This window comes from Lepidochelys kempii, chromosome 1 (genome assembly GCF_965140285.1).
Source record: "Lepidochelys kempii isolate rLepKem1 chromosome 1, rLepKem1.hap1, whole genome shotgun sequence".
Lineage (NCBI taxonomy): Eukaryota > Metazoa > Chordata > Testudines > Cheloniidae > Lepidochelys > Lepidochelys kempii.
In genome coordinates, this window is record NC_136380.1 from 239,794,530 (window position 1) to 239,807,886 (window position 13,357).

Sequence of the window (13,357 nt, forward strand, 5' to 3'; positions counted from 1 at the left end):
GCTACTGCAGAGTGTTATGAAAATGGAGATTTAATTATATGCTCAGCTATACCCTTGCAAGTACATGCACTGGACAGTTCTGCTCACAGTAAGTAAAGACTCATGAGTATAATAAGTGTTACTTCAGGTAAAGTCATTTGCTGCAATATCATATTATAAACTCATCTAATATATCTACTGCTTTTCCAAGGACAAAAATTAAACTGCAACCATGGTAGTATTAGTTGGCAGTTCCACAGCAGTACAATAATTAAAGCCAACATAAGCACACTCCAAACAAATTCAGTTCCCCTGAATAAGCAACATTGTATAGGCATTTTGGATTGGTCACTTTTTCTGGGCTTGGGCTAAAGAATCTGAAATACCTATATGAACTTGGCTCTAGGTACAGAAGAGATAAAAGCCTGATTATCTTGTGAGGCAGGGTTAACATTTATCTTAACCTTTTATCACCCCAGAGCATATCCACTCATATCTTCTTCTTTGGAACAGTGGGACCAATTCAGATATTTCTTGGGCAAACTCCAGTGCCTCCCCAGCGCAGTTCTGGTCCCTGCTCATCTGCCTCCACCTTGTCCCACAAGGGACCCCAAGTCTTCCTTGGCTGGGGAGTCTCTTACCCACACAAGATGAGCTGGTGCCACCAGGAATCAAGTTCTTAGCTGACTTCCCTGTGCTCCATCACACAGGAGCAGCTCCACAAAGGTTTAATATGGGACCACTGCTTAAACGTTGTCAGGCCATGACCCTCACTCACCTCTGCTGCCTATAGAACTTTGAGCAAGTGCAAAAACCTGGGACAAGATGGCATCCCCCCTGCCAACCCCTCAACAGGCACCATTGCTTAAGATTTGAATTTACACCAACCACAGCAATTCAGGCAAAATTCTTGTCCTAAGTCAACACAATTGGTCTTGACTAATATTATGCTACCTGTCTCTACACATGTGGATTTCCCATTGAGATCACGGATTGCCACTGGTTCATGCATGTTGGAGGACAAAACATTAGAGCTGAGAACATCCACCATGCGGAACTGAGAGGAGAATTTTGCCATTGGTTTACAAAAGTGAATTCACATTTTTATGCTGTCTGCACATCCAGCTCATCCTCTTTGAGGGCTCTAGAGTTCCAGTGGCATTTCTTTCTGTTTACGAATGTTTCTGAAAAGCAAACAAATGACAGAGCACAGACAGACACATTCCATGATATGTATAAGGCACTGTGGTCGGTAAGACAGAGCAGAGTGTTGGAGACAGGAACTCAGGAGTTCCTGTCTCTATTCTATAGCTGGGCTTGTGTGACTTTGAGCAAGATTTTGAAAGTCTGAGTTTTTCCTCCAAATGTAAAATGGGGATAATACAGTTAAACTCCCAGGGGTTCTATGACTATTGACATTAAAGAAATGGTGCTACCTTATACCAGCAGATAGTCTGGCCCGATGACTATACAGCACTTTGAGCATGTAAAGTTCTAAGTGTTATTTTGTATCACCAATATTATTACTACACATAAGACTATCACGGACATTTCAGGGTATGCAACCACCACAAAAAGCATGATCTATCTAGAACATCTAGGTTCCAGACAATACTTGCTAGACTCTTCTCTTGAACCAGGGAGATAAGAAGATTTGTCATGGTGGAAGTCAGATACTACTACGATAAGTAAATAATTAAATGCCTGAATAAATAGCCATGTTTCAAGGTCCATCTAATCTGTCAGCTTGCCTCCAGCGATAGCCAATACTTGATGCCTCCAAGGAAGATGTAAACAATAATTTTTAATATACGTAGAAAATGCATACCACAGTTTTTTGTAGAGGATGGGCATTAGTTGTGTATAACCCTTAAAAAAGTGTAGGACTTTTTTAATGAATTGGCCTTTAATCTATAAAATACTTCATTGAAAAAACTAACCTTCCCCTTTGTTTTGGGCTAGACTTTTTGCATACCAAGTAGCTGCAAAAAAAAAAAAAAAAAAGAATTGGAGCAGTGATTAGGAATAAAGGAAATTTATACCAAAGACAGATTATATCTGTTTCACAGTGAAACCCAACCCAGTATCACAAAACCATACACTGTTGCTGCTATTTTAATTTTGGTGACTTCAGCTTTGATGTAACTTTCAGATGCCATTATCCTCAGTTCTTCCCTTGTCCCTCCTCCCCTCCCCCCCACCGCAGTCTGGAGGATTTTGGCTTTTTGTGTGTGTGTTTAGTTTGGGGGTATTATTACTTATTCTTAACACTATCAGAGAAAGTTCCAGTAGTTCAAAGCTGTAGGGAGCATTTTCTACACGGAGGCAGTCTATCTCAATGAGGTATTACAATATGAGATACACATGGGCCACTGCTGGACGTAGAATTGGCTTTGTTACCCTCATCAAAAACCTAGCCAGTTCAGTTAATTTCAGTAATGACAGCAAAATGACTTCATAACTGCTTTCCTCTTTAATGATGGATGGGACTGGGAGCGAGGCCAGGGCTCTCTACAAGAGACATCCACGGACTTACTTTGAAAAAAATAGTTAACTGTTACTCATGCTTTTTCATTCCAGAGCCCTGAAAAGTATTTGTAATAGTAATGTGAAATCTTAAGCAAAGTATTGTTTGTTAACAAGCATGCCATTTTGGAAGAGGTAACTGCTTAAAGCTTACTGAAAATTTACAAGAAAATGTGTCTGTGAAATCTGTAAGCAAAGGTGCCTCCAGATGTACTAATAAACTATACAAATAATTTTGTGGACATCAATAGACTAGATTCCCATTTATTTCCCTTCCTTTGGTTGCCACTGTCTATTGCCGGAGTCCAATGTACTCACTATTTCATGGGCAGGGAATTTTCCACAGAATCCACTTCTGGCCACACAAATTTAGATTTCATCGATAAAGGTGAGTTTTACCTTTATAGTTTCAAGAAGAACATCCAAACATGAACCAAGCACAAACTGAAGTAGTACTGAATGCCTGAGTTTGCAGATCTCTCAGACTTATTGGTTTAGGCTGAGTTAAATGCCTTATTCATCTCAAATGGTAACTTCGAAGCCTAATGATGATGATTTAAATACACCCTCAACTTTTTCACTGCTCATCTTTTCAGCAAAGATTCCATATAATATACTTATCCCACAATCCACACTCCCTGCCCCCAAACCTTCTGAGGTTCCAACACCCAGTTGTCTCTTATCCAAATGTGAAAAATCACCAACATCCTTTCCTGGCAACCTCTACTATATGGTTGTGTGTTAAATGATTCTGCAGCACATTAAAAACTGGAAAACATGGGGACAGCATGAAGCAAATTACATAACACCAGACTAACCTAGAAAAAGAATACTGAGCTGATTTTATTATGAATTTTCATGTTAATGCAGTAAAGATCTCCAGGTTTAAACTTAACTGAAGCGGTCACCAAATCTCCATTTTTGTTGCACTGGAGAGCCAAAGAGACCAAAGATCTTAGATTGATTCAGAATATATGGGGACTTATCTAGTGCTCCTTCCCATGACTTCTCCCTCTTTCCCATCCCCAGATGTCAGGCCACAACAGAGCATTTGTCCCAGCCAGGTACAACTTGTCTTCTCCCACCACCTGCACTTCTGGGGGTTGAGTCCCAGCACACACTCTTCTGGGTAGACAGCCTGCACTCTGGGGATTGGTTCACAGTGCACCAGAGTCTTCTGACTGGGCATCATCTTGTAGTGGAATTCTTTCCAGAGCCATGTGAATGCCTGAAATGAGGAACCCTAGCCAATTGCCTATTCAGTTTCTAAATATGACAAAAGGCAATTGGATTTCCTTAACACAAAACCAAATCATTTTAATTTAGAACATTCTCAACAATAACATTTCCATAGCATTTTGGTTATTTTAAATGGTTTATCTAATGACAGAAAATGTCTATCAGTGACAGCTCTATCATCAGGTGGTGGGCAAATGCCATAGAATAAAAAGCATAATAATAATGTATTCTCTGAAACAAATTTGGGTGACTCAAGGTGATTGGTAATGGGTTAGTGAGCCTTTGACTTCTGGATCATTGCTAGGAATCGGGCACTTAACAATAATGACTAGTGATGGAGCAACCATCACATGGTCCAAAATGCCCATCCAAACTTCTGGACAGGCCAAGGCATTTATCCTGAGGCCCACTTGCTAGTTACTCCAGTACACAACATGCAGGACCCCGATACTATGACCTGTCACTTTTCTTTCTGACTAATGAGAGGAGATGGTGCTGCCAATCACAAGCCCCAGAGTCCTCTTTCTGGAGCAGAAAGGAAAAAAAAAGGTGGGGGGGGAGACTTTTACCAGAGCTGGCAGGAGGAGCCCACTAACCCATATCGCACATTCCAGCTATGACCAATTATCAGTGTATCAGCATTCTCAACATTAAAAAACCACAAGTTAGGCTCAAAAATCACGAGATTGACCTAATCATGGGATTTTAAAAAACAATAAATGTTGGGTACTTTTTACTTGTCTTTTGGGGTTTGAGGCTATATGGTACACACAGGTCATGTTTCCAGACAACCATGAGGAATAGAGACTTACTTATTTTCATGAAGTCACCTGAGCCCAGAAGCTCTGGTGTGAAGAAAACCATCAAACATCGCAAGAGTCACAAAAAGTCATGAGAGTTGGCAACTCTAATTTATCCTCATAACACTCCTCTCCGGTAGGTATTATCCACATTTTACAGGTGGAGAGATGGTGACTTGGCCAAGGCACTAGAGTAAAGAGACAAACTGTCAGGCCATCAAGAGTTAATGGGTTCCAGTCCCATGTTCTGGCCACTCTAAGGAAAACCAGCTGTCAGCTTATTATATTCACAGGTCTTAGGAGTGCTGTAGTCCATAACCTTCATAACAAAATTCATTGTGGTTGTGCAGTTCTTTTTTCATTAATTGGTACACTTAGAAATATATAAGCATCCAGCTATCTTTTGTTGAAGTAAAATGTGAAAAATATATAAGAACACATAAGGAGAAGCTGGATTGGGTGGACAGAATTCCCTCACCACAAGTTAAAGGACTGAAGAAGTGAATTTGTGGCCTCATAACATCATAGTAGTCACCACTACAAACCATGGCCTTTCTGAATTTAGTGGAGACGATGGAGACAGAACCAAGATCCTTCTTCTCCAAAAGTGCAGGTCCTTATGCAGGAATTAAAATGGAGGGGAATAGAGGGGGGAGCAGAGCTCCCTCTAAAAGCAGAGAGGAGCTCCCCCTCCACTCCCAGGCCTGGATAAACAGCTCCTCTCACCCATCTAGCTTCCCCTTCTATCCCTGGCCTGGGCAAACAGCTCCCCAACACCTCCCTCTACTCCATGGCTGGTGCAATGAGAGCTCCCTTGCTTGTGTTAAGCTGCTTGAATACCTGCTCCTAACACCGGAGCTCATGAGGAACCTCCTTTGGCTGAGGTCTGTGTAAGGCCTAAGACCTCAGCAGTTTTGATTCCATTCAGTAAAGGACAGTGGTACCCATATATTGGTCAGCTCATTACAATTCTATAAGAAGCATATTTAAATCTGAAGCAACAACTTGAATTTGAAATATTTATTTAAAAAAAACACTCATCTCTTTTCCTGTCTGATATTTGGCACCTGCAGCTAATTTTGATTACCTCATTTCAGCACATTCCTACATCCTGCTTGCCAACTTCAGACAAGTGACATAGACAGACTGCAAAACTGGTAGTTAGTCCAAGGAGCCACAGCATGGTCAGGCCTATTAGCAGAACACTAAGCAGATGTAAGTGTTTTCACTTAACAATGAGAGATAAGGAAATTATGAAGCTGCTGCTGCAAATCACTTGTGATGTGGGTGTTCTCTCTGAGCATCAGTCACCAAGGTTTGCTCCCTTCTCTCTCCAGGCATGAGGAATGGTGTTATTCATCCAGTTAGTATATTGAATTATATAAAATAATGAAAGGCTATATTGTAAAGTATATTCTCAAGGAGATTATGAGACTCTCCACTATGAATTACCTGATTTAGGTATGACCTATATCTCCCACCATCATAACTTTTGGCATTTTTTTTTAAATTCAGTTAGATATGTCATCCACAGCATCTGGATGCTTTCCATTATGAAATGCTTTCTACAAACAAATCACTAATTCATTCATGCTCATATACACTGAATACTGTACAAGGCAAACATCTGTTTTAACAGACTACCCCAAAGTACCCCCAAATGTACTGAATCTGATTCTGTTCCACCTTTACTAGAAATCAGTCTTGGTAAACTATCAATTATTTTTGGTCACTTGACTGGTCTCTGAAAACAAGTGTTATTGTAACTCACTGTGTTTCTGGAACAGAGTACCATGAGCTTCATCTTTCAAATGTTGTTCTCTCTAGTCAATACTTGAAACCATTCTAGTAACAACCATGTTTAGGTCACAAGTTTAGTTAATATTGTTTCATTGGCTAATATGGAGAGGGTCCTATATCCTGAGAACCATGCTATAAACTGCCCTCCCCTGGGTAGTCTATAGTTTGGATCGGAACTTTCCCACTGTTCAGAGCTGTTAAGAGCCAAACTGGACAAAGAAACCACAACTAAACATGATTGATTCAACCACCAGGTCAACAGGTACTTTAAGCAACCATTCTCCTGTATCAGTCATTAAGGGACAATTCACATTTATTGTTGAGAGACTATCTGACAAGACACTGATATCCAGCTGTGTCCAAAAGCAGCAGATATTCTGGAGAGCAGCGGTTCTCAAAGTCCCTTGGCCTGCACTGCTTCCCGCAGCCCCCATTGGCCTGGAGCGGCAAACCGGGGCCAGTGAGAGCCGCAATCGGACAAACCTGTGGACGCGGCAGGCAAACAAACCGGTCCGGCCCGCCAGGGGCTTTCCCTGAACAAGCGGCAGACTGGCTTTCAGAACCACTGCTGTAGAGTATATTTAGTGCAACTGCAACAGCATGCTGTCTTTAGAAAAAAATTTTATTCTAGTTATGCTGTTGTCACAGCTAGGTCACAGCTAGCCAGACCTAGCAGTCACAGCCATAGTCCACCCACAAGACAGGAGCCAAGCGTCTGCTGGGTCAGGACAACAGGAAGTCAGAAACAACAGATGAACTGGAGATAAAACACACAAGTCAGGAACCAGAGTAAGAAACAAGAGACAAACCGGAGATCAGAACCATGAGTCAGGCCAAATCAGGAGCCACAAGTCAGCTGCTCAGAGTCAAGCTGGGTTAGGATGCCAGTAAATCAAGTCACAGGCGCAGAAGGCACGCAGCCCAAAATAAATTGGAGCCCAGCTGTTTAAACAGTTTCCTGTTCCTGCCTCTGGCTTAAGTAGGGATAGTGGGCCAATCAGATGCTCTGGGACTCTGCCAATTGAATCTCAGCGGTACAGTCTCACACTGGCCCTAGGCTTTTTGGTCCTAGGTAAGCCATTAGCAGCAGACTCCCAATTGGAGGGTTGGAATATGGCTGCTCCCATGACTCCTGCAGGGCTGAGTTTGAAACCTGTGGGTTTTAAACAGCAGTAGGATGTTAAGCTGGGAGTTGTCTTTTGGGCAGTTGTACTATTAATGAGCCCTGATATTTCACATGCGAGATGAATAAAAATGCATTTATGCTGGAGTAGCTTCCAAACTCAATCTGAAATGAAACAGCAGTGCTCTATCATATGTACAGTCTTGGAAAGGTTTAATGCTTTATGACCATAAGGAATCAAGAAATCTGCTTGATTTGTAGGATAGCTTCTATCTCAACCTAATCTACTGCACACCAGTCACTCTGGTATCTGTTATAACCTGTAGAAGTATTTAAAGAGTGGAGGGAGGGAGTGGAAGTGTTCAGGTAGTTCAAGGGTGGTGTAAGGGTAAGAGTAATGGAATAAAGTGAAGCAAAGACAAGTCACGCAATATCCAGAAAAATTTCCTAGTGGTGATATTTAGTAAATTGTGCAATAGTCTCCTAAGTGAAATATGGGAAGCCCTAGTTCATAATAATGAACTTGACAAAGAACTAGAAAAGATATTGTAGATGAAAAATATACTTTGGTGGAGGGAAGCACTACATAATTAGCATTCATTTCTAATTCCTTTACTCTGTTAATCTTCAAAACATTTGAGGCAGGCACTTTTGGGGTGAAATATTTAGCTATTACATCCCTTTTAAAGTTTTCCTTCTGCTCTTTTGTGCGGAACTGAATCAAGGTTCTTACTTGCTGTGTATTTGATGTGCTAAGTGTCCTCCTGAATGTTTCCTGTTCTATCTTGTGCTCATTAAACATCCTTGTTCAATAGTGTGGTTGCTGAGAAATTGTGAACTCTAGAACTAAAGATTATCAACATCTTCTTGAACATAAAAGGCTGATGAACATGGGAGAAAATCAACAGTACTCAAGACTTAATTTCCAACACTGTGATATTCCAAAAGATAGGTTATAGAGCCTATTATGGTCTAGATAATACTTAGTCCTGCCATGAGTGAAGGGGACTGGACTAGATGACCTCTCAAGATCCCTTCCAGTCCTATGATTCTATGATAGTGCCAAATGTTGGACCTGCTTACAAGTGAGTAAACAGGAGCATTCTGTGGAGGCCTGGAAGAAAGGAATCCTCTCATTTATGCTATGGCGTAGCAGCAGAATTGATCCACAGCCTTAGCTTAGAGTTTCAGTAAAACCCCTGGTGTGTTGGTTAGTGGGTCTCTCTCATCACAGATCCACCAAATCTGCTTCCTTGTGCGGTGCATGAAATCCCTTCATCACCCCACTCCCCTTTGATTTTTGGGTCAGTACTTATTTTATCCACACTTTTCACCATTCCCTGACTGAAACATAGGGAACATGTCACTGACTCTAAACAACAAACAACAATTCCATTTTAAATCGAGATGGGCCAGAGCAGAGATCTTCAGAGCTGGAGGAGGATCTGATCGTCCCCTAAATTGCAGCGGGGAAGGGAAAGTTCAGGTCCATGGCTCTGGCTGTTATTAAATCACCCGCAGAATAAAATCAACATATCCCTAGGGCAGAAATTACAGGGACACACTATCTGTCTTTCCAGGGCAGCACAAAACATTTGTAGTTAATATGAGAGTGTCAGAAGAAGCAGCTAAATCACATCAAGCATTCAGCCTAAATACTGAAAATGAGACAAATAATGCATTTTTCAGAAGTGCCTCAATCCAAGCCTTAAAAATGGCAAATAAGGGGTTGAATAAGTGCTTTTTAACAACTTCTGCATTTTTTTCACTGAATATATGTATATTTCCAGCATTAATGGTTTTGAACTGAATGAAAAAAAAAAGCCTCTATCAAACTGACTGCGTATTAAGGTCATTTGTACATGCTACTGTTCTCATTTTTACGCCACTGCTGTTTCACGTAAACCTAAGGCATATTGTGGACCTCATTTGAAGCACAAAGACACATTTTTACGACCCCTAAGCCATCAGCTCTACTTACTTACTCATCCATTTCTCTAATGACATACTTGTCCAGGCCCCAAAGAAGAGGGTAAAAAGTCTGGTGGCCCTTGTAATTCTGCAGGAAGGATTTGAGACAAAGACAAAAGCACAGAGGGGAAAAGTAAGACAGAAGAGGTTCTTCCATAGACCCAGATTCTGCTATTACTTGGGGCCTAACATGAGTAGTCCTATTGAGAACACATGACCTGAGGTACAAAATTTTGCTCCACAGTCAATTCCAAATTGTCCCCCAAATGCTGAAGGATGTTCACATTTTGGTTTAGGTTTAGACCCATCTCTACTAAATTTGGAGGAATGCCTGGAGATTGGGAGCAGAGCACTTGGGGAAAATGCGAAGGCGGAGCACCTGGAAGGCTGTATTAGAGATCTAACCTATGGGATAAAGTGCAGGGAAAAGATGGGTACCTAGGAAGCTCTGTAAAGTACTAGTATGATGTTCTAGGACATATCTGAGGAAGAGATCAGATGGATGGGGAAAGTAGAGACAATTTCTATGCTCCAGTGCCCTTCTGATATGAAGATTATGAAGAAAAAACAAAGGACCTACTACTACTGGAGTGCTGCAGAGATCTCCACTGGGAACAGGGAATAGGGGAATGGGGAAATCAAAGGCTGCTGTAAAGCTACAGGATAGGTGTGAGCCAGAGAGAATATAATGAGACAACACTTTATGGAATGTAAGCAGAGTCAGGATGAGCTCCATCCTGACATCTGGTGGTGAGGTGTGGCAAGTTGTGGAACAGAACTTCAGGGGCTGATCTCATTTGCATAGGCACAGCCACCCTGCCTAGAATGAGCCCATAGCCCAAATGGTCACTTTGGCTGCTGTGGGATCCCCAGTGTCTCTCTTATTGGGGCAGGAAGAATAAATTGTTATTACCCTGATTATGGGAATCAAGGACAGTGGAACTGTACTTGGCCTTTTGTTATGATGGAGGGACTCGCCATCAACTAAGTAGCACTCGCTAGGCAAGGAACATGGGCTCCAAAACTCTGTGAATGGAGAGAGATTGGAGACAAGTATTAGTACCTGGTGGTGGGGCCCCTTTGTAAGGGCCTGAAACATCAATTATATCACTGTCTTTCTCCACTGTGGAACATCAGAGCTAATTTTGGGTCTATTAGGAGTCTAGCTACAGGTGCTGAGCTGAATTCACTTTGGCCTTATGGTGCACCAGCACTGAGGCTCCCACTACTATGAGATGAAATCACTAAAGAGCTAAAGAGCTGAAATCACTGAGCACTGTGTTAAGTAGTGGGGAGCCTGAAGATCTACTGCGGAGCAGAGCAGTTTGTGGGAAGGCTAGAGAGGCTCGCGGACCGGCTGGCGAAGCAGTTCGTGGGACGGCAGGAGTGGCTTGCAGAGTGGAGCAGTTTGTGGGACAGCTGGTGGAGCGGAGTGGCTCGTGGAGTGGATCAGAATGAAGCCTTATAGAGCTGTGGGGCAGTCGGCTTCAGATCATGTAAGGTGCCCCTTACCTCTTCCCCCCCACACACACACATTTTCACCCAGACGTGGGAGTAACACTCTACAGATGAACTTTTGAACTCTGGGGCTAGACTTTTGGGTTGTTGGACATTTTGGACTTTGGGTGAGTTTTGGGTTGCTGGACTCAAGAGATGTTTGGGTTGTTGGACTTAAGAACCCAAGGCAAAGGACATGGCCCAATTTGCTGGGGTGGGTCTTTGCTCATGGTTTGGTTGATGAACCCTAGTTGTGGTATTCTCCCAATTTAATGCTGATGTCATTTACCTCATGTTATTAAAGATTCTCTGTTACAGCAAGACTCTGTGCTTGCGAGAGGGGAAGTATTGCCTCTTTGAGGCGCCCAGGGGTGTGTGTAAGATTTTCCCAGGTCACTGGGTGGGGGCTTGAGCCAGTTTTGCATTTGCTTTGATGAGAGAGAACCCCTGTGTACTGAACCCGGCCCTTGCTGCTATTAACTCGGCCTGGCAGAAGGGTTACGTTTTGGTAACAGGAAAATTGGAGTGAGTATTGCAAATCAGACCCTCCATGTTATTTTACTTTCTTTCCAATGCAACCACGCATTGCATTCAATTCCCCTTCTTAAACTGAAAAAAACACTTTGAGTCAAATTCATCTCTAGATTAAAACCATTTCTTCAATGGATTTATGCCGGGGATGAATTTATCTCCTTTATTTTTTCCTTTTAATAAGTGCCAGTACTCAGATCCTGCTCCATTTGCTCACTGCTGCTGTCAACTGTTCAGAAACATAACGTTTAATTGACGAGGCAAAATGCTGCTTTCGTGGCACAAATTATTACAAGTCTTCTTGTATTATGAATGTATCAAAGAATTTATGAATTTGTAAATTACAGTGCAAACCACACTGAACACAAAAAGGAGACTTATCTGTTATCAGACTATCAGAGGGAATGTTGTATTATTTCTTTGAAGATTCCATGTAGGCATTTTAAGAGCAAACTGTTTATGGAGTGCTTGCTGAATTATTCACAGTATAAAAGTTGTTTACCATCGATGTGAAACGATAGAATATTATTTGGTGATCTTTCAAAATGCAGTTTACGTCATTCACTGCTTAGCAGCCCCTCTTCAGAGAAATAAGAATAGAGTTTTGAATGATCTTACAGCCTCATTGTACACAGCTACAAGAAATGCTGTTAAGAAACTAATCTTTCCATGATTAGACTCTTGTTCACCAACAGCACTTTCTGGAAAATCAGTCTCCTTTAAAAGTGTCTTAAGTTGTTCATTAGCCACTTATGAAAATGCATAATCTTTGTAATGTAAATGTAATATAATATAAAACAAATAGCTTTACATACATTTAACCTATATTTTGTGTATCACAGGGACAAATTCTACTCTTACACCACTATAAATCCAGAGTAAACCAAGATTTATACACAAGTGTAAATCAAAGCAGAATTTTTCAGCAATACGTTCCATTATAGTAAACTAAAAAATTAAATCAATACTACTTGGAGGTTCCATTCAGTGTGGCTATTTCTTATGCTTAACCAAATCTTTCAAGGTCTCTCTTCTGCCTTTCCCCCACTGTGTTGTCTTCTGGACAGTAAATTAGGAATAGGTGACATGGCTGAGAATCTCCAAAGGTCATGGCTGTTCAAATGTGAGGTTTTTGGTTCAGACAACTGCAAAGCTAGCAGGCATCTTGCAAAATTTGGATATGGGTTCATAGATCAAAGGGTCCCAAGGTTTAAGGGTGTTCTGACCCAGAATGTCATTTGGGACCATCTCTGGTTTAGGTTTATTAAAACAACCAGCACCTGATTCTTCACCTACAACTTGACATGAGCCTGAACCTTGGGGTTTAAAAAGAGAAAGGCCAGTTAATTTTTCCATATTTGTTTTGTTAGTCCCTCTCCACTCTGAGTTGTGCTGAGACCAGAACTAGAAGTGTCAGAACAATGGCCCCACCAGAATAATGTGAGGAGATTGTTCTTACTATGCTCCCAGCCAGACAGGAAACACTTCAGGTCTCATGAGAACATTTTCAAACCTCTAAGTCACTGAACCTGCAAACAAGCTCCATAGAAACATACTCGAGTATTTTCCACAGGGCCCCATTCATATCAATGGAGCTCACTGCTGGATCATAGCCTAAATTGGGGGTTTAGTTCAGTTCAGATTTTGAGCTTGTTATTTCATCCACTACAGCCTGTCCAACCCAATTAATACCAGCTCTGATGACAACGCCTGTTAGAAGCCGGACTGAGCCCACTAGCTCATTTTACATAGGGCACCAAGCAGCCAGGAAGTGGTAATGACTTTCAGTATTTGAACTAGTGCCCTACAAGTGACATGCAGGTAAAACTGTGTTGGCTGGAGTTGTGCTGTATAAAGCCATGATCAGATAAGTGATTGTGATTTTTTTATG